The following is an 18,103-nucleotide window of genomic DNA, read 5'->3' as shown; positions in this document are numbered from 1 at the left end:
GGGGTGTCCCGGAGCATCCCGGGCTGTGCCAGAGTATCCCGGGACATCCCGGTGTACCCTGGTCCCGGAGGGGCAGCCGCCACCGGGCCGTGTGGCCAGGTGCGGGCGCTGGCCTGCGGACTCACTGCCTGCTGCTCGGCTGCGGCCCAAGACACAGGAGCAGTTTTAGTTTTACCCGTGAGGGGTTCAAAGAGTGACACAGATGAGATTTTTTTTTTTGAGTCGTACTTTGTGTCCTTAGTAGTCTCTTAAATTTGACTTAAAGATTTTAAAAGACAGGGCCTGTTCAAACTTCCTCAAAAATTTACACTGACAGAAAATTTTCAAATAAATCAATGGGTTTATGCAGGCTGTAGGAAGTGCCTTTGTTTGGATTTTTGGCTAGCTGAACAGCGACTCAAGAGTCCTGTAAGTTTACAATTGAAGCTGTGCCCAGCTCTGCCCCAAGCACAGGCTGTAGTGCAGGTGATGAAATTCAGCACTTACCCCACCGTAAGGGCTGCTGTGGCTCTGAGGTGTGTGAGGGAATGTCTGGGTGTGGTGCTTGCCCTCCTCGAACAAATCACCCTCCTGCAGTCTAATTCCTTCAATGCCCCGACGAGTAATCAGCAAACCCAATCAGAATTGGGACTCTCCTGCAAGACACTTAATTGTAAACACAACAAGAAGAAGGAATTGATCAAAGAGCAAAAGGATAATACACCATGGAACATGACACATTTCTGTGACAACATCTAGCTTAAAATTAACATAGGCTCTGAGAGCTCATTATTGTTGAAAAATTATTTTCAAATATAGGCTCTGTTTGTGGCCTAAGGCACTTCATAGGAGTTGAGACCAGTAAGAAAAGGTCAATGCCACCAGACACTTTACATTTGTAAATACAGACCTTGAGCTGTCATATTTCAAGTCACTGGCTCCACAGTAGCCTCGGCAAGCCCTATGCTTTTTCCTTTTATCTCTTTGTTTTCAAGATGTGATAGCAGTTATCTCTCCCATAAATCACAAACAGGGCTCTGACTGACAACTGGTATATAAAGAATGAAGGCTTGTTAACAGTCACTGAAGTTATGCCAACTAACAACCCCGCAAATTCATGCTGTTTGGCTGTGGGTGTATTCATTTAGCTAATGAATATCAGTGTGTGGGATTAACCAGATAAACCTGTAGCCAGTGAGAAATGAATACTATGTAGGGTGTGCATCCCTCTCAGCAATCCATGATTAATAGATTCTACTAGAGTCTATGCTTTTCATAAATTCCAGAATAATGAGCCCCAGTTTGCTCAGGGAACTTAATTTTTCTAAATGTAATACTCTAGAGGCTATGGCTCCCCAGGTGACTTACAAAGGACAAACAAAAATTCAGGAGAGAAACAGTTTTTGCAGTTGAACCTAAATATGCATCCCCATTGCAAACAGGAGGAGGGGCTGTTGTTTGCAGTTTAGGTTCCCAGGGCTGTTTGCCATGGCCAAGAGAAATGTTTACTACAGCTGTAATCTGTTATGTGCTGTTGATTTTAATTGCTTTTCAAAATGTGAAGACAACTGTGATATTTGGAAGAGAATGGCAAGCTGCACTAATAAGCTCTGTTGTGCAGCAGATCTAGTTCACAATGTGCTCTGCAGGCTTCTCTGCAAAATCTTGACAGTATCCTGGGGAGTGAGGAAGGAAAGGAAGGATCTTAGACATGCCCTACTCAGCCAAAGAAGTGAGCCTGATTCACTGCTTCTCTTGGATCTGTATCCACAGAAGCCTAAGCCCTTCCTTAGAAGACCCTACAGAAAGCAGCCAGCTATAGCCACAGAGCTGCAGTGATACTAATAATTAATTCTCATTGTAAAAGCAACACTGACCATCAGATTTACACAAGTTATTTGGTCCAGCAAGAATTGTCTTGGAAATTAGTAACATAGTACTTGGGTTAGAAATGGGTAGCCAGCAAGGCACCTTGGTTGAGGGCTCAGAGGGTTCCACAAATATTTGGGAACACTCCAGTTCCAGGCTAATGACCATCTGGAGGCTGTTCCCAAAAGGTTTCAGCCCCTGGTCTCAGTGATATATAAAGGAAATTCTTTGCTTCACTCCACTAGGCAACTGGTATTCTGTGACATTGACTCACCTAGAAGTGTGTTGGATGTGCAGTGTGGCTGCTGCTTACAGCTGGGTGCTCTTGTGATGAGAAATGGTGCAGTTTGCTTCATCCAGACCCTTCTAGTCCAAGATTGTGGTTTATTCCTGGGGCTTGTGTGGTCTCAGTCCCAAATGCAGAGTGGGTTTTCACTAGCAAGAGATGAGCCAAATTAGAATAACATGTCAGAGGGTTAAGACTTACTTCAGCAAAGCTGTATTGGGTAGACTCCACAGACAGCTTTTCTTTTGCAGCTGTGAGCTGGAAAAGTCAGAAAATGAGGAAAAAAACATCAGCCAGGCAACTAGAGTAAACTGGCAGATTCAAACACAGTAATGGAGCAAAGCTATTGCTCTCATCCTGTCAGACTCAGATACCCAGAAACTTCAAAATAAACCTGATTGTAAACATGATTTTCAATCATGGATCCCAGTTTCTAATCCTCCAGAAGAGCTAGGTGTGAATTTTCTGTATGCAAGTTGCTTGGTTCAAACTGCAGCACCAGAAGTTACCATGTCTATTTAGAAGTGGGTAAAAAATATGAACTGATTTTCAGTAATGCTTGAGGTCCTGGTAATTTCAAAGCAAGCTGTAGATGTTCAGTATCTCTGGGGAAAAATAAAATTAAGAGACTGTCAGTTGTTTTCATGTGCCAAATATTAATTCTTGGAAGACTGACCACACACATGCTGGCTCACTGAGAGCTGTTTTCCTCCTCTGGATTATATACATAGCAATGATATCTCTCCCTATAATTTGTCTGAATAATGCTATGCAAATAGTAGATATGATGAATTACTGTCCACCTCACACATAAGGAATAGGCAAATTGGTAATTCAACCTTTTCTAAAGATTTTGGCTTTTGAACTGTTAATTTGACAAGTGAAAACCCCAAACACTTGCACCTACATACCTTGTTAAAATCAAAGCCAAAACCATACCTTACTGATATGAACAATGTCTGCAAATAAAGAGGCACTTCAGATTTTCTTGCATAAACAACTGGAAACAGGTCTGAGCAAATGGAGGCAAGTTCATACCTTCACCACCCAGTCCCTGGAGCCAGGGCAACACGGGACTGAGCAAGTTCTACCTGCCAGAGCCCTGCCTGCACCTCCCTTGCCCCAGGGTCTGTGTGTCTGTGCTCCAGGTCTGTCCTGATAGTGTTTGACTGTAATGTGGATTCAGATTAGGAAACTGGGACCTGCCCTTTTATTCCAGGCAACAGCTGAGGAATGGCGCTGAAGCGAAGCCCCTCAGCCCCATCCTTGCCCAGGCTGTGTCAAGGGTGTGGCCATGCCTGGTCTCTCCCTCCCTGCCCGTTGCCCTCCTGGCCTGACCTCAGCTGGCAGCTGTGCTGGCTGGGGCCGGGTGTGGCACTGCGCCTGCCCGCTCACCCCCTGGGCTCCAGCCAGTTCGGGCACAGCTCACCCTCCTCGGCGAGCACCCACCCCCAGTGTTCCCTGGCACCCCTCTCCCCTTCTCGCAAAGGGATCAAAGGCAAAAAAACCAAAGGTCTCATTATATTTCTTTATTCTGGATGAAAAATTATGATTTCTTTGATTGCTTTGGGTAAGCAGAGGCCTGTGGGATCTTGCCCTACTGAGGTTTTTACCTCAGATGTTTTACAGAGGGATTTGGCCATAAGCCATGGCAGGCAGGGCACTGAGGGGAGGGGACACCTGACCAGGATGCATTAGGAACCGTAGGTTCTTGGGAGCCAGTATGCTAGTAGAACCTTCCTATATTTGGTCAAGTCTCCAGTTTTCCTTCACCGTTGGTCAAGACCTTTTTCTTATAAGGTCATGTTCTAAGTTCACTTTTCTGATTGGGCCTGTGTCCAATACCTGGCTGTGTTTGGCCTGCCCCCGGGGTCTTTGGAACTTAGTCTCTGTACCTGCATGGCGTTTGTTATTTTTGCCATTACAGTTTTTTGTTTTCTGTCTAGTTCCATTGTTCCCATTCCTCTTTATTAGCCAGCTCTTCCCAGCAAAGCAGAAGCAGGGGGACCTTACAAGGCTCCAAAGCTCATAGATGCCCCTTCATAATTCTGTGCTATGGTGACCTAGCTTTAATCTTCATTGTGAATTGATTAAAAAATCTGTTTGGATGGAAAACTTTCCTGGAAACTCTGCTCTTACAGGACAAGTGCCCAGCTGCGACTCACAAATGAACCAACTACACCTGGAAAATTCACCCCAAAACTTCCTATAATCTAAAATGGAAACTGCTGAATGCTTTCAGCACATGCACATATCACCAGTCCTCACCACACACACAGGTGGCTGCCATTCTGCAGAGGCCTGTGGAGGCGCAGTGTGAACAACCCTGACTCACCCAGAGAGCCCAGCTCAGTCTGAAACAAACCTGCCTTGCCTGTGACACTGGCAGGGCTCAGGGTGATGAACACACCACCTTGGCATCTGAGCCACAGTGGCCTGCCTTTGCTGAGGGGCACGGTAGCAAACACCAACAAAATTCACCGTGTGTCATACAACCCCAGTAAACATGCTTGGGGGAGAAAGCAAAAGTGTAGCTCAATGCTGTAGCCAATGCCTTATGTATTATCTAAAGAAAAAAAGACAGGCAGAAAAGCCTCTTCACTGGCTCGCTAAAGAGATACTCATTGTCACCATCCTGTACACAGGTAAGATTCAAAACAAATGTGCTACCAGCTGACCAATTAGACACAGGCACTTAGAATGTTACTCCACTTAGCCTGAGTTTTTAAGGCAAAGCATTAGGTCCTCTCCTTGTGTTTCTACAGTTCCTTAGCATAATGGGGCTTTGGCCTGTAACTGATATTCCTACAGCTGTTCAATAGTTGAGGCATTTAAGGGATATCAGAAAACTGCCCAGTACAACTGGCTGGTAGCCTAGCTGGTTGTCACAGGACAAACTAAGGACAGGACAAAGAAAACAACTTTGAAAGAAAAGTAGAAGTAAAGTGGTAGGATAGTTTTGCGCTGTGGCTAAACACTAGATAATTTGAATGAAAAAAGAAAGCTTTTGAATAGTTGCTCAGTTTTAAAAAGCAGATATTAATTACCACATTAAGCTAAAGGGAGAATGACGGACTCTAGGATTACTTTTTCCAAGTAGTTTAACTTTAAAAAAAGTTAGTCTTTCTTTTAAATAAATATAGCAGCAAAGAATCAAAATTTTATCACATTAATGCTGTAACTCAAAGCAAAAAGCCCCATATTATTTCAAGCCCATTTGTGCCTCTAATATATTTGAAATTATCCCAGCCATTGCATGATGATTTTTTTGCTGAGAGTTTTCATTTGATTAGTTTCACTCTGATTTATCAATTTTCTATCTTTATTTTTTTTGTAACACATTTTAGTTTTTCTAAGGCCAAACATTTTTTTCCAGTATCTTCTCTAACTAGCAATAGTTGAATGATATGACCAATTAAAAGCAGATTACACTGCATGCTGTATTTCTATTATGTCTTCAGCCTGTGCCTAATAGCACTGTTTTTCTTTCTACAAAATATTTTGGTTTCCTTGAAGAAGTCCAGTGACAGAGATGAAAACAAAGATTAAATTATCCAAACACAGATGCTCAAAAGCAAACATATAAGAACCCCAGTACAAGGATCCTTAGAAAAGTAATGCTTTAATTTGCTAGAGAACAAATATTAAGAATATCAGATTAGGGGACATGCTGAGCCTTGAATTTTGAAGGAAGCCACTTCAAAACATCCTGTTTCTTAAAATGACTGATCTTATCTGTGCAACGTGCCTCATTTCATAATTTGGGAAGATGCCCCAGACCAATAGCAGTGATGGTCAGAGATTTTCAATTTCCAGCCTAAACATACTTAGAACAAGTGGACACAATCTGAACAGTCTGTTCCAGGGATTCCCCTAAGTGACACATTTTTCATAAGTAACTTCTGTCATGTAAAGGCCAATGGAGACATACATCCCTTTCATCCAGTCATCTTTGTGCCCACAATAATTCTCCAAATCTCTTCAAACAGATATTATACCCTCCACTCCTTGGGTGCCCAGCTTCCTACAGACTCACCTATCCTACAGACTCACCTACAGGTACCTATTGCTTACTGCTTTTTCTTTCCTTGGATCCTCTGGTCTTGTGTCTGTATTTATTTTTTAGCTTTTTGTCTGTGTAACATACAGTGTTAGCAGATTCATCAGCCATGTGCAAGGGAAGGAAAGAAGCCTCCTTCCAGCCTTCACCAGTGCACTAGGCCTTCATCCTCATCTCCTAGAGGTGAAGCTGAAGATGACATGGCACGTGCAGAGGTCAGCCAGGGAGCAGACCTTCAACTCAACACACTGACACTTGCCAAGCCTGACAGACAGCTAACTTTTCTGACTTTCAACAGAATTTTCATGCATTTGCAGTTAAAGAACGGATTTTAAGATGTTGGTTCAAGGAATTAATTTGAACATATCTGAATAGATTTGATTGGAACTGAAAATAAATAACTCTACAAAAGATCCTAAGAATCCTAAAACAAGCTTTAAATAAGTGGGCTGGACATTTTAAACAATGCAACTGGAATGAAGATCCTTAGAGCCAATGTGTGAGTCAGGGACAGAGCTGGTACTAAAACTTAGCTTTGCAACTCATGAGTCCAGGGTCCTTCTAAGGCACTACAGTACTACAGCTACTACAGTAAAGCAGCTTATGTGTATTTTCAGGGTGAGAGACTGGAAACTGTGCTGCTCACCTAACTCTCAGTTAACAGCCAGGTCAAAAGGCAGGAGGCCAAATTAGATAGATCAAATATCTATCTATGCTGACATTGCTAAAAGCAAGTAAAATATAGAACTGCATTAACAGATTCTGTAGTGGACTAGACCTCATGTTATCCAGGCAACTCGACTAGGTCATCATATATAATTATGTATCAGTGAATTTCCCAGTTGATGAAAAGCAATACTTATTTGAGCTCCTCAGCATTCTCTCAGTCTTGTCTTAGCTTGAAGAGAAAGAAAACCCCTCAGTGATACATGAGAAAGCAGGAAAGCAGACACAACAAGAAGCACAGCATTGCTTAATGAATTGGGAAAGGAATGAGAATATTTGTCTTGTAGCTTTTTGCATACAAGGTCCTTCCCCCAACATCATGTAAGGAATGTGCACTTGGCTTGCTTTTCCAATTACCATGTACCAAGTAAGCAAGGAATAGATCAAGTAGGAAGCTTGAAGGATAATTTTTAATGTCCACTCTGAGGTTTCCAATAGGATTCATGTCCCTGTGTTTTGTCCAACTATAGGCTAAACTGCTACTTGTAAGCTAACTTTGTATAAATCAGATTTAAAGTAGCTTAATCCATTTATACTTGCAGCTGCAGCAGCTTTATTCAATGAGTTCATCATTAAGGTAAGCTAATTGTACCTATCTGGTTACCGACCTTCTCCAATACAGATACCCTGCAATAAAGTGAAGCACCATAAATTCAAAGTGATTGAATGCAGTGAACATATTCTTCACATACCTACGTTGTAAGGCACTTCTGCCTTTGGAAAAGAAAATAGAACTGCAAAATCCCTCACAATTCACTACAAATGAAAGAATTTCAATTATTCACTCGTTTTAAGAATATAATCCACATGTCGTGTGTCGAATAAGTAGGGATTCCTTCTCAAAGGCTGTTATGGTATGAAAAATTACTTGATCACACCAAAGTGGCTTCTAAATGCAACTTTTTTTCAGCAACCCATAGCCTTTCATTAGTTCTATAGGAATGTACTAAGCCTCACCACAAACACAAGGCCTGAGAACGAGTGTAAGGATAAATTAATTAAGTAAATAAGGCTTTAAGTAGCTGATCCATTGAGCACAGGGGATTGTGGTTTCTCTGGAATCACTTACCCAAGCCATTGTCAGGAACAAAACTGTAATGCAATATCATACAGCATGTGAATCAGCACCTTCAAACATGCTCACCTTTACTCTGACAGTGGTGTACAAAGGTGCTAGCCTGCAGCCAGAGCTTCTTAGTCTCTGCAGAAGAAAAGAAATAATTCGTTGCTTTTCTCATCAGAGATATCCGTCCCTTATAACATTCTGGCTCATATTTCAGTTTCAGACATGCTAAAGCACAGAGTGGTGATGTGCTTGAATTTCTCCATCAACAATTTGCAGGAATAGAATCAATTATATGCCCCACCAACATTCTTTCCAGCAGGTGGGAGTAGAACTGCTCTTCTGGTTGTTTTCCATCCACAGAACAGAATGGGCACCCCAAGGTATTCAGAATATTATGATATACTGCTACTCTATATTCATGATGTCCTGAAAAGGAGCGTACTTCCCAATTTGCAAGAAACCAACTCCTTGAAGGTTAAACATTATTCAAGGGAGGAAGGAGATAAGCCATCCTATAAAGGATGTCTGTAATTATTAATAAATACAATGAAGAAAAGTAAGACCATCCTGTTGGAAAGCAGTGTGAAAGGAAACAAGGAACCATTTCCTCCTAAAGCCACACATTCACCATGCTGTTCACTCCCAGTCACTGAGAGTGTCATTATCAGTCACATTATAAGGTGAGACCAACTCCTACTGTTCCCTTCGGAACTCATGCAAAAACTTGATAGAAATCAAACTGAAGGCAAACGTATTTGAAAAGTTGGAAGAGAGTTTCCAAAGATACATCTGCATTTTGGTACTTCTTTTCTTAGCAGTAATCATGACATAGACAACAGAAACCTATGCAAGCAAGGTAAGGCCACTTTACCAATTATTTCTGCAAGCAGCGACACAGAATTGAGCAGGAAATACACTGAGAACTGGCAGGCAGAAAAGCCATCTTCCTATGCAATGAGAGTGCTGCCTGACACAAACACTTCAAGAACCCCATGGCTGCAGAGATTAAAATGCCCCAGAGACAGGAGGACACTGAATAACATAGGGTTTGGCAAATTCACCCCATGGCTGCAGAGATTAAAATGCCCCAGAGACAGGAGGACACTGAATAACATAGGGTTTGGCAAATTCACCTCCTGACTATTGTTGGTTGCCAAGAAAATTCATTCTGACTCACTAGAAGCCATATGTATTGTTCCACAAAAGGATATGAACAAGTGTAATACTGATGGCCCATAAAAGCAGTTTAAAAATACAGCAGCTTTAATAGATTTCTATCTGGTCTGAAGAATAATTCTGGTCTGCAGACCAGAGGCTTACTGAATGGCACTGGTCCAAAAAGACCTGGCGGGTGGCCTGCCTGGGAAAAAGAGAGCAAAAGGACGGAAGCGGAGGTGACCTGGTAATGTGTCAGCAAGGAGTGGCAGGCCTGAAAAAGACTTTATGGAGCCAAAATGGGATAGAGGCATATAATCAAAGCCGATTTTCCTACAATAGTTCTGCCCTGCAGAGCCCTTTTTCTTTTTTTTTTTTTTAGGCCTGTGTGACAGGAACCCTGAGGACACCCCACCTGACCTTCCCAGGACTGATGCTTAGTAATTGATAGTGCTGTTTACACAAGTGTCAGGATATTTCATTATAAAATTTGGCCCCTTAATTGTTAGATTTAGTTCTGAATTATTTTACAGAATGGTTTACTGAAGATCTGCATATTTGTCAAAAAGATTTACAAATATTTACAAAGTGAAAAAATCCAAGCCATAGTACTGTGGATGTTCAGACTCTCATCTGTTAAAACACTTTTGGCTTTGCATATCTGTAAGATCTATCTTGGACAACAGCATGCTTCTCACATAGTCATTAGTCAAACTGCACAGCATGTTTGGGCAGTAACTAAGGTTTATAGTCCACTAAATGGATATGTCAGTCAGAAACTGAAAAATTCTGACTCACCTAAAGCAACAAAAAAAGGTGATAGCAAATAATTCAGATCTACACAATAACATTTTTCTGCTTTGTTTGATATTACTCTTTTAGGTTAACTAGCAGAACTCTTCAACTCTGTTTCCAAAAATAACTCTCTTCATTCCATACCTGTAAGATCTTCCCATTCTACACTGACCTGGCTGGAAATAATGGGCTTCCTGGTATTAAAAAACCTACATTTCAAAAATTTGTTTGCATGTCACAAATTTCCATGTCTCCCCTACTTTCAAGCTTTTAAAAAAATTGTACAATCACATCCAATGAGGATGTGCCCCTTGCATCTGGTAACTTATCACTCTCTGAGGGTCTGCATTCTAGTTGTTTATATATCTGTCTAAAAGGACTCAAGCTTGCTAACAGTATTTGAAAGGGAGAAAACACAAATTGACAAGACACACCATAAACAGCCCAGATTCACCAATAAAAAGCAGGGATAAAGGAGGTATCAACATCCCTTCAAAAGCTGAAACTGAGAAAAGGTTTAAGAGTCCTTTTTTCTTACTGCCATAGGCACTAAGGCAGGATTGCCCAGATTTGGAGCCCAGAAACACTGCTGTTCTCTCTAAGTGAAGGAGCTCAGTCTAATTTTTTTGCTGAGAATTCACTATTTGTTTTAATGTCCCCACAAACTATTTGGCAGCAGCACAAAGATTTCTTCAGACAGCTGTGGGATATTACTGAGCATTTCATGCTCCTAGCAATGCAGTAATTCCCTAACCACTGTATAATTAAGGGCTTTGTTGAGGTCTGGTGACATATTTGAGTACTTGCAGTGCTACACCTTGTTTCATAGGTCAGACTGACATGCACCAAGAAAAAAAGCCAAATTTCTAGCCAATATATTTTTCTGCAAACATGGATTCTTCAGTAGTCTTTCACAGCTGGTAGAAGTGTAGTCCATCCCCAACCTACTCCACTTGTCCTCCCCTTGGAACATAACCATTCTCTGCATTTGCTTTTAGTCACCATTTAAGCCCCAGTGCTCAGAGAACTGACTTGGGTTTCTCGAGGTCAGAGCAGCTAAACATTGAGCCTTTTGTTCTCATCACCCAATGAAAGAAGAACAAAATTCCTGAGTAGATGATTCTATCTTATTTGATCATAGTTTATAATTTCTTCCTTTGTTTCCTGTCATGGGCTTCCCTGGGAAAGAAAAGAAGAAGCTTTCCCTGCCTAGTGTGTGATTTCCTTGCCCTTCTGCTGACAAGCCAGATGGCTGGTGCTGACTGGTGATAATATTACACTCTATGCAAGAGGCAAAGGGGAAGTGACCTGTCAGCATTCAAATAATAAAACTTGCAACTGCCACATTTCACTGCTGATGACTTACTCATATTTGTCTTTTTAGAGCCTTTTCCACCTGGCAAAATCCTAAAAAAAAAAAGTGAAAATACACTGCAGAATTAAAGACTGATTCTAACAACCTTTTTTTCATGCAGGTGCTTCATGAAAGTCTGCTGTAAAATCACGTGGATGACTCATACAAATGCGTGCAGAAGCAAGCACCACTCTTCTATGCTAAGTACATTCACTGAGAACAGCATATCATTGACTGTAAAATGGGCAGTTACATCTCTTGAACAGGCATTCAGAGAGCCGATAAAAGCTTTAAACAACTTGAATGGCAAACACGGATCACCTTCAATTGCCTAACTTGTTTTAAGTGCCATTTCATGCTTCAGGTCCCAGCAACATAAAGATATGAGAACTGATTGAGATGCTATCACACTTCTGCATTTTTCCAGTTCAACACTATCTGTTCCTTTCATGTACAGATATTTCAGATTTAAGGAATTCTGGCTCAAGCTGTGATATATGTAGAGAAAAAGAGAAAATGTTATCTCAAAGGATTTTATATGAGTTTCCAAAATCTCACATATAGGAGAAAAGCCACCTGTATTTAGACATTAGTATGTTAAATAAAATTCTGAAGGTGGTCTAATAGAGAAGTGATATTCTGGGCAAGTATGGGCATTCCAACCTGCTAGTATACTAGAAACTACAGACTGACTTTTCTGCAGTGACTAAAACCCCTTGAGGCTTAATGTAATTTAACCTGCTTTTCTTAAGGAAGTATGTTCAATGTAGGTTTTGGCAACATTTTATTTTTCACACATGATGAAATAACCAGCAAAACATCCTGCCCTTTCTCACACAGATGAAATAAACTCTATGATTTTCCATGAGAAAACTTAGAAAAAAAAAATAAAATAAAACCACAGAACTAGCTCCAATCTGATCTCTGTTGAAAACATGGCTTTTGGTAGAATATACATTTCTATAGGAACTGAGTGGGGTTTTGCATATCCATTTTATCAGAAATTTTGGATGTTTTTCCATAACCATTAGTGCCCCCATTGAATAGGGTGACTTAAATACTTCAATCACACACTATTCTATGTCTTTCTGGCATGTAACAGAGGTTGGTGAGGAAAGACACAGGGCTGAAACTCAGGGCATTCCCAGAAAACACTCCTGATTCTCTCATGGTAAGACATCAAGAAAATCATTGTCAACCTGCTGCAAAATACGAGTCTGGATTTGGTTTATGCATCACCTTTCTATCTATAGAAAAGGGACTTTTTAGAATAGAAAGTCTTCAGGGCAAGGAGGGTGACTTAGCAAGTACTTGTAAATTTTCTGGCAGGTTGGAAGTCTGATTTCAGCACTGGCCTCCAGGCAAAACCTTAAAGGTAAGCAAGAGATAATAAACTTTGCTGCAACTTCCTTGTGAAGCACCTGGATGCTATCAGTGATCATTATCTGACTGCCTTGTCTATTTGATGGCTCTGCATAGCTCGCAGAGGGCTGAGTTACATCTATTGTGTTTCATATATGTACCTGGAAAAAGATAAGAAATTTCACATATTTGTAACGAAACAGGTGTCAAAGGCCTCACATATTTTGGGTGGAACATTGCTACAGGACATGCAATTGTGAATAGAATTTCTGAGGGTCTGTCCAGAGTATGAGAGGCAAGAGCTGAAATTTTGCTTCCCTGTGAGTAGTGACACTTGAGTAAGTGTCTGCTTCAGTGCAAAGGAAGGTGCTGAGCACTGACTAGAATAATTTGCATGCTGGCCTTTTATTGTTACTCCTGTCCTCTAGATATATAAGTAATAAGGAAATTTTTCTGGGTCTTTGTATTAACAAAAAATTACAGCTCTCTTCTAAACAAGTTGTTTAGAAGTGGTCAGGCAGAATGAAGCTGAAAAAATAACAATGCCTGGAACTTTAGGCTGAAAACACTTTTGAAACCTGTTTGTACCCAGAACAGAAAGGCTTGGGACTGTTATTCACATAGCAAGATATGGAGAGGAAGAAAAGTCCATAGATATGACTAGTCCCAAATAAGTTGTTCTAAAATATTTATTTCTATCATAGAAATATAGGCTAATTATAGAAGAGTGTAATTTTATCCTCTATGTCTGTAATATTCTTTAAAATCCGAAAGGGCTAGGGAGAGTAGTTCTGGCGTAAGATGGTATATATGAATTCTACTGGTGTTCTAGTTTAAAATAAATGTGCAATATTGCTTTAAATTACCTGTCTATAAAGTAAGTCTTCACATTCTCTGTCATCCACCTTCAAAACAGAGACAGCATTTCCTCTAAAGTGCAAGGATCAAGAACTGTTGAGTAGATAATGATCTAAACATGAATGTGCTTGTAGCAGCAAAACCAGTTTCTACAAGGACATGGACATTCTGTGGGTGCTGCCAATGAATATTTTAATTTTCATGGGATTGCTAACTTGGGAGTTTCCCCACCCTCTGGCTGCTTGCTGAAAATATATGTCACATGATCCTTGAGACACCTAGTTGATTTTTTAACTTCTTTTCAAGATATCTCCCTTAATCTGGACCAAAAGATAATAAAACCCACATTTTTCAGATTTTGGAAGTTAGTATGCTTTAACTTCCACTATGGTAGCTGCTTGCTGTGTGACTTTTTCATACAGATCAGTGATCAGGTGCTACAAATACAAGGCAATTTAATTCTTATTCTCTTTTGGTGATAGTCCCACCTGCAAGCTGTGATGGTCATGTCTTTTCTGGAGTCATTGAAAGAGCAAACATTGCTTTGTGACCCCTCACTGATCATGGGCTTGTACCCACACATATGCTCCTGTTTCTGTTTCTTCCCTTAAGCTTTGGAAGTACTAATGAGAAGCTGAAGTGCTATGCCCTAAGATCATAAACAACAAAGATTTCAGGTTCTAAGTAAGAAAGAAAAAGTAAAGAAAGTAGTGGGTGAAAGGAAGTACTGGTAGCCTGATTTGACAGCTAAGAATCAGTTCAAGAAGACATTAAGTTTCAAGAAATACACATGCATAGCATGGCCTTCAGAGGTAGGTAATCTAGTTAAATTCTTGACCTATTCAGGGAGAGAAAGAGAGAGCTACCTGTGGGTAGAGTCAAGTTCCAAAACACAGTCCTTCCACACCCATAACTGGAAGCCAGATCTGGGCAGGTTAAAATCAGAACATGTGTCTTATAACTGTGACAAAGAGAAGCTTAATATAGTACCTGGGGTTGGAGAGTGCTGTTTGGTGCTGAGACTGGCTTATTCTGTACAGCAAATACTCTGGCTGATTAACTCTGTCCAGCTGCATTAAGCAGCACACACCATTCTCTTCCTGAAGAATACCCAGCATCTTTCCTCCTTAAGTGTTAGCAAGCTACAGTTTTATTATTAGAAAACATCTGGGCCCATGTGTATTACAGCATAGTTGCTATAGGGTAGCAAGTCAAATCAGTATGCAGTCCAAAGAAAAGCAGCACATATCTATTTTCTGGCTATTTTGATATATGTTTAGTTTAGGTGAAAATCTTTCCAGGTTCAAAGATGCAAAATCCTAGAATCTGGAATCCCTTGAATCTCTCAGTTTTTAACTATCTATACTCCTTGTCCTATTAATTCTTGTATCTTTTCATAATTTCTTCTTCCCTCCCTAACTCCTACAGGTATTGGGTATTGTTAGCTCCAGCCACAGCTCTACAAATGTGAATCTGACTGCCTTGACACCTTGCAAGTGGTCAGTGGGACAGCCTGCCTGCCTCTGTACAGCAGGCTCTGCTGTCTCTGTGCCACACACCCATGAGCTCTGTTTCCCAGGGTGGCACCAACAGACTTGCCTTATATTTAGCTACTACCAGTGTCATGATGTTTCAGAATGTCCTCAGGTAAACTTACTAACTCCTCTGTCAAACCCATGAGTCAAGCCAGACAGCTTCTGCTGTCTCACACATTTAATAAGAAGGCCAGTCCTCAACAGGCTAGAAAAGCCTGTGCATTGAATGAAAGAAAAACACCCACCTTAACACATCTGCTTGTTTGATCTTTTCTCAACCAAATGGCCAATAAACCTCCAATAACCAAGGGAAAGAAACAAATATTCTCCAAAGAGCTGCAATACTCTACACTGCAAAGAGAGAGAGAAGATTATAAGGCTTCTCCTTCAGCAAGATTTCAGGACACAAGGCAGACAGCCAAAAAGTCAGAACTACCTTCTCTTTGCTGGGGCGCATTCCACAGACAGCCAGAGATGGAAGCAGAGATACAACCTGTTGAGATTGTCAAGATGTTTCAAGAAAAAGGTGGGCATTAATGTCTACTTTCACTATGTTGCCATTTTCTTCTCTCCCACAGCCCTGTAATCTCAGTTTTCAACACAGAGATACAGCTAAAGATAGTGAGTAACTTATATTAAAAGTGCTGGCTTGGATGTTGCCACTATCAAATATCAGCTTGGCCAGACAGACCGAGCAATGTGGCATCTCAGAGAGATCTGCTAAAAGGCAGCTGCAGCTTGGGAAGAGCTGCATTCAGTAGGAAACAAAGACACTGCAGAGCCAGGTGCAAAAGAGTAAGATACAACATAGAAATAGAGGAAGGTGAACTTCCTCTCTCTTGGCTGTGAATCCCAGCTCATTTGTTGTTTCCCCAGCCATACCTTGTCTGCTTGCACGATCCTTCCACACAACTGAGAAGGATATGGGTGCTCCTGAAAGGCAGAGTACAAGAGATACAATAAACTGGAGAAACGTCTGTAGAGCAAGACAGGATAAGACCATTTCCCTTTTTGATGGGTAATCATACTAGCTGTTGGAGAGGCACACCCCTGTCTCTCCACACTCTCTTTAGGGGGCTGGCTGGTGTGTTTGTATTCAAAATTGCACAAGCAGCTTTCTGCAAACCTCTGTCCTATTTCATGTATGCAACACCAAACTCTGCTTCCATCACAGCCCTCTACATTTCCTCTGTTCATGCTCTCAGAATGCCTCCAGATTCCCAAACCTCTTCAGCCCCCACATAGAGCCTTTGAGTAGTCCTTCCTGGAAGCTCACCCTGGCTTTTTGTTAACTTCTCTCAGCTGGGCGCAGGGCATGTCTGCATTAGTATGTACACATTATCTTATTGTTTGCTTTCCTGTTTTGCTCATGTTTTTCAAAATGGTTTCTGAAAGATCTGGCATCTCTATTCCCTGTGTACCTTAATGAGGACTTTGGCTTGTGATGCTCAGACCCCCTCATAAGACCCAGGCATGCTTTCACATTTCCATGCTGCCCACAGGGAGGGTGTGTTAGGAGATGTCTCCACTACAGTGTACAGTACTCTGTAGGAGGAACAACTCCTTCATGTGTTAGTAGGGCTACTAAAACTGTAAAAGGGGAAAAACTCAACAGGAAAGGCAGATGTGTGACCAGTTCCTTCCTCAGACAGTGTCATTGATTTCAGCTCTGCCATTCTGAGCCACAAAATGCAGTGGGGAAGGGAATTCAGGAGAAGTAAAGTGGGGCAATGAGCTGCACAGTACAAGCACAACTTACATGTTGCAGAACAAGACACAGGCCCAGTCATGTCAGAGCATCACTCAGGCCTATGAACAACAACTGGGTGTTGCCGAAGTCCAAAAGCAACTGCAGGCAAGTCTGTAGTGGTCACAGAATGGCAATTCAAATTTCTTAATGGCAAAGGAGGTGGGATTGAGTTAATCAGTCTGTGAAATGTGAAAAAAAAAGATCAAGTATGCAGGACACTCTCAGAAAAAGAGTACACAGCTGGTACACAATTGAAAAAGTCTCTATAGTAGTGTAGCAGTCATTAAAAAATAAATACAATGTCTTGGGTTAAGTGAAAATATGGATCTTAGCTGAGAAAGAAAAACATACTTTATTTGCCAAATACTTGTGGACTGTACTTTAAGACTTAGGTAAGACACCACTGGACACCTTTGGACAAAACTGATCTCTCAGGTAGTGCTAATGACATAAGATATTTCAGGAGAATGTCTTCATCTACTGATGTTGACATTCCCTTGCAAACTCCTAAAGGGCATACAGAGAGAATTACATTATTTTCCCCAAGAAAAGTATTTGGCTTTTTTAACTCTGGCTGTACAGGAGCTAGGTCACTACCAGGCACTTGTGCATGCAGAGTTCTCTTTCTCTGAACTGTCTGTTAAAGGATTTCTAAATGATAAATTTTATCTTTTACTATTAGAGGGCTCTCCAAAGCCATATTCTTAATTGGCTATTATCTTACAGTAATGGGACAACTAACTGGTGTGTATTCATTAATTACTCGGTACAGCCAAGTGCCTCTAGCTTGCTAGCATCTCGCCTCAGGAGACTAGAATCAGAATACTTTATTTCAATCTTGTTTCCTTGTTTAAAAAGGCACAAAAATATGAACAGGACTTCACTGTTCAAAAGTGTTTCGTAACCACCTGGTGATGACCACTAGCAGTCCTGCTGATAACTCAGAACCAGAGTTCTCCTTTGTTTCAAAGGACCTGAACTTTACTGAATGAAAACTTAGTCCCAAAGACTGTGACTTTGATCTTTTTTTGACATACTCATATATGCAGTGCACCCATAAAGGAGATAAATTTCCTTCAGAATTGAAAACCCAGGACTAAGCACTCTGCATAGTTATTTGCTTAACTAATCCAGCCAAAGGAAAAATTTGCCTGAAGGAACATGTCAGCAGTTTGCTGAACAAAGGCTGCTTGTGCTCCAGATGAATTTCCAGACTTTTTCTGATTAAATCCATGATAAATAGTCCATAGACTAACTCCAGTTTGTGAAACACGTTCTGACTATGATGGTTCATCAGTAATCTGATTG

At 41.0% G+C, this 18,103-nt stretch overlaps 1 long non-coding RNA gene across 1 annotated transcript in view; it reads right to left on the bottom strand.

The window, feature by feature from the left end:
* Positions 1–2,165: 2,165 nt before the first annotated feature.
* LOC115904873 overlaps positions 2,166–18,103 on the bottom strand; it is a 50,700-nt gene continuing 34,762 nt past the window's right edge. The window contains exons 3-4 of the long non-coding RNA XR_004060823.1: positions 8,065–8,121; positions 2,166–2,283 (exon numbers count right to left, since the gene is read on the bottom strand). This is a non-coding gene — a long non-coding RNA (uncharacterized LOC115904873). The remainder of the gene's footprint in view (positions 2,284–8,064; positions 8,122–18,103) is intronic.

This window comes from Camarhynchus parvulus, chromosome 6, assembly GCF_901933205.1.
Source record: "Camarhynchus parvulus chromosome 6, STF_HiC, whole genome shotgun sequence".
NCBI lineage: Eukaryota > Metazoa > Chordata > Aves > Passeriformes > Thraupidae > Camarhynchus > Camarhynchus parvulus.
Note: the sequence above shows the minus strand (reverse complement) of the source record. Positions and strands in the feature narration are given on the sequence as shown.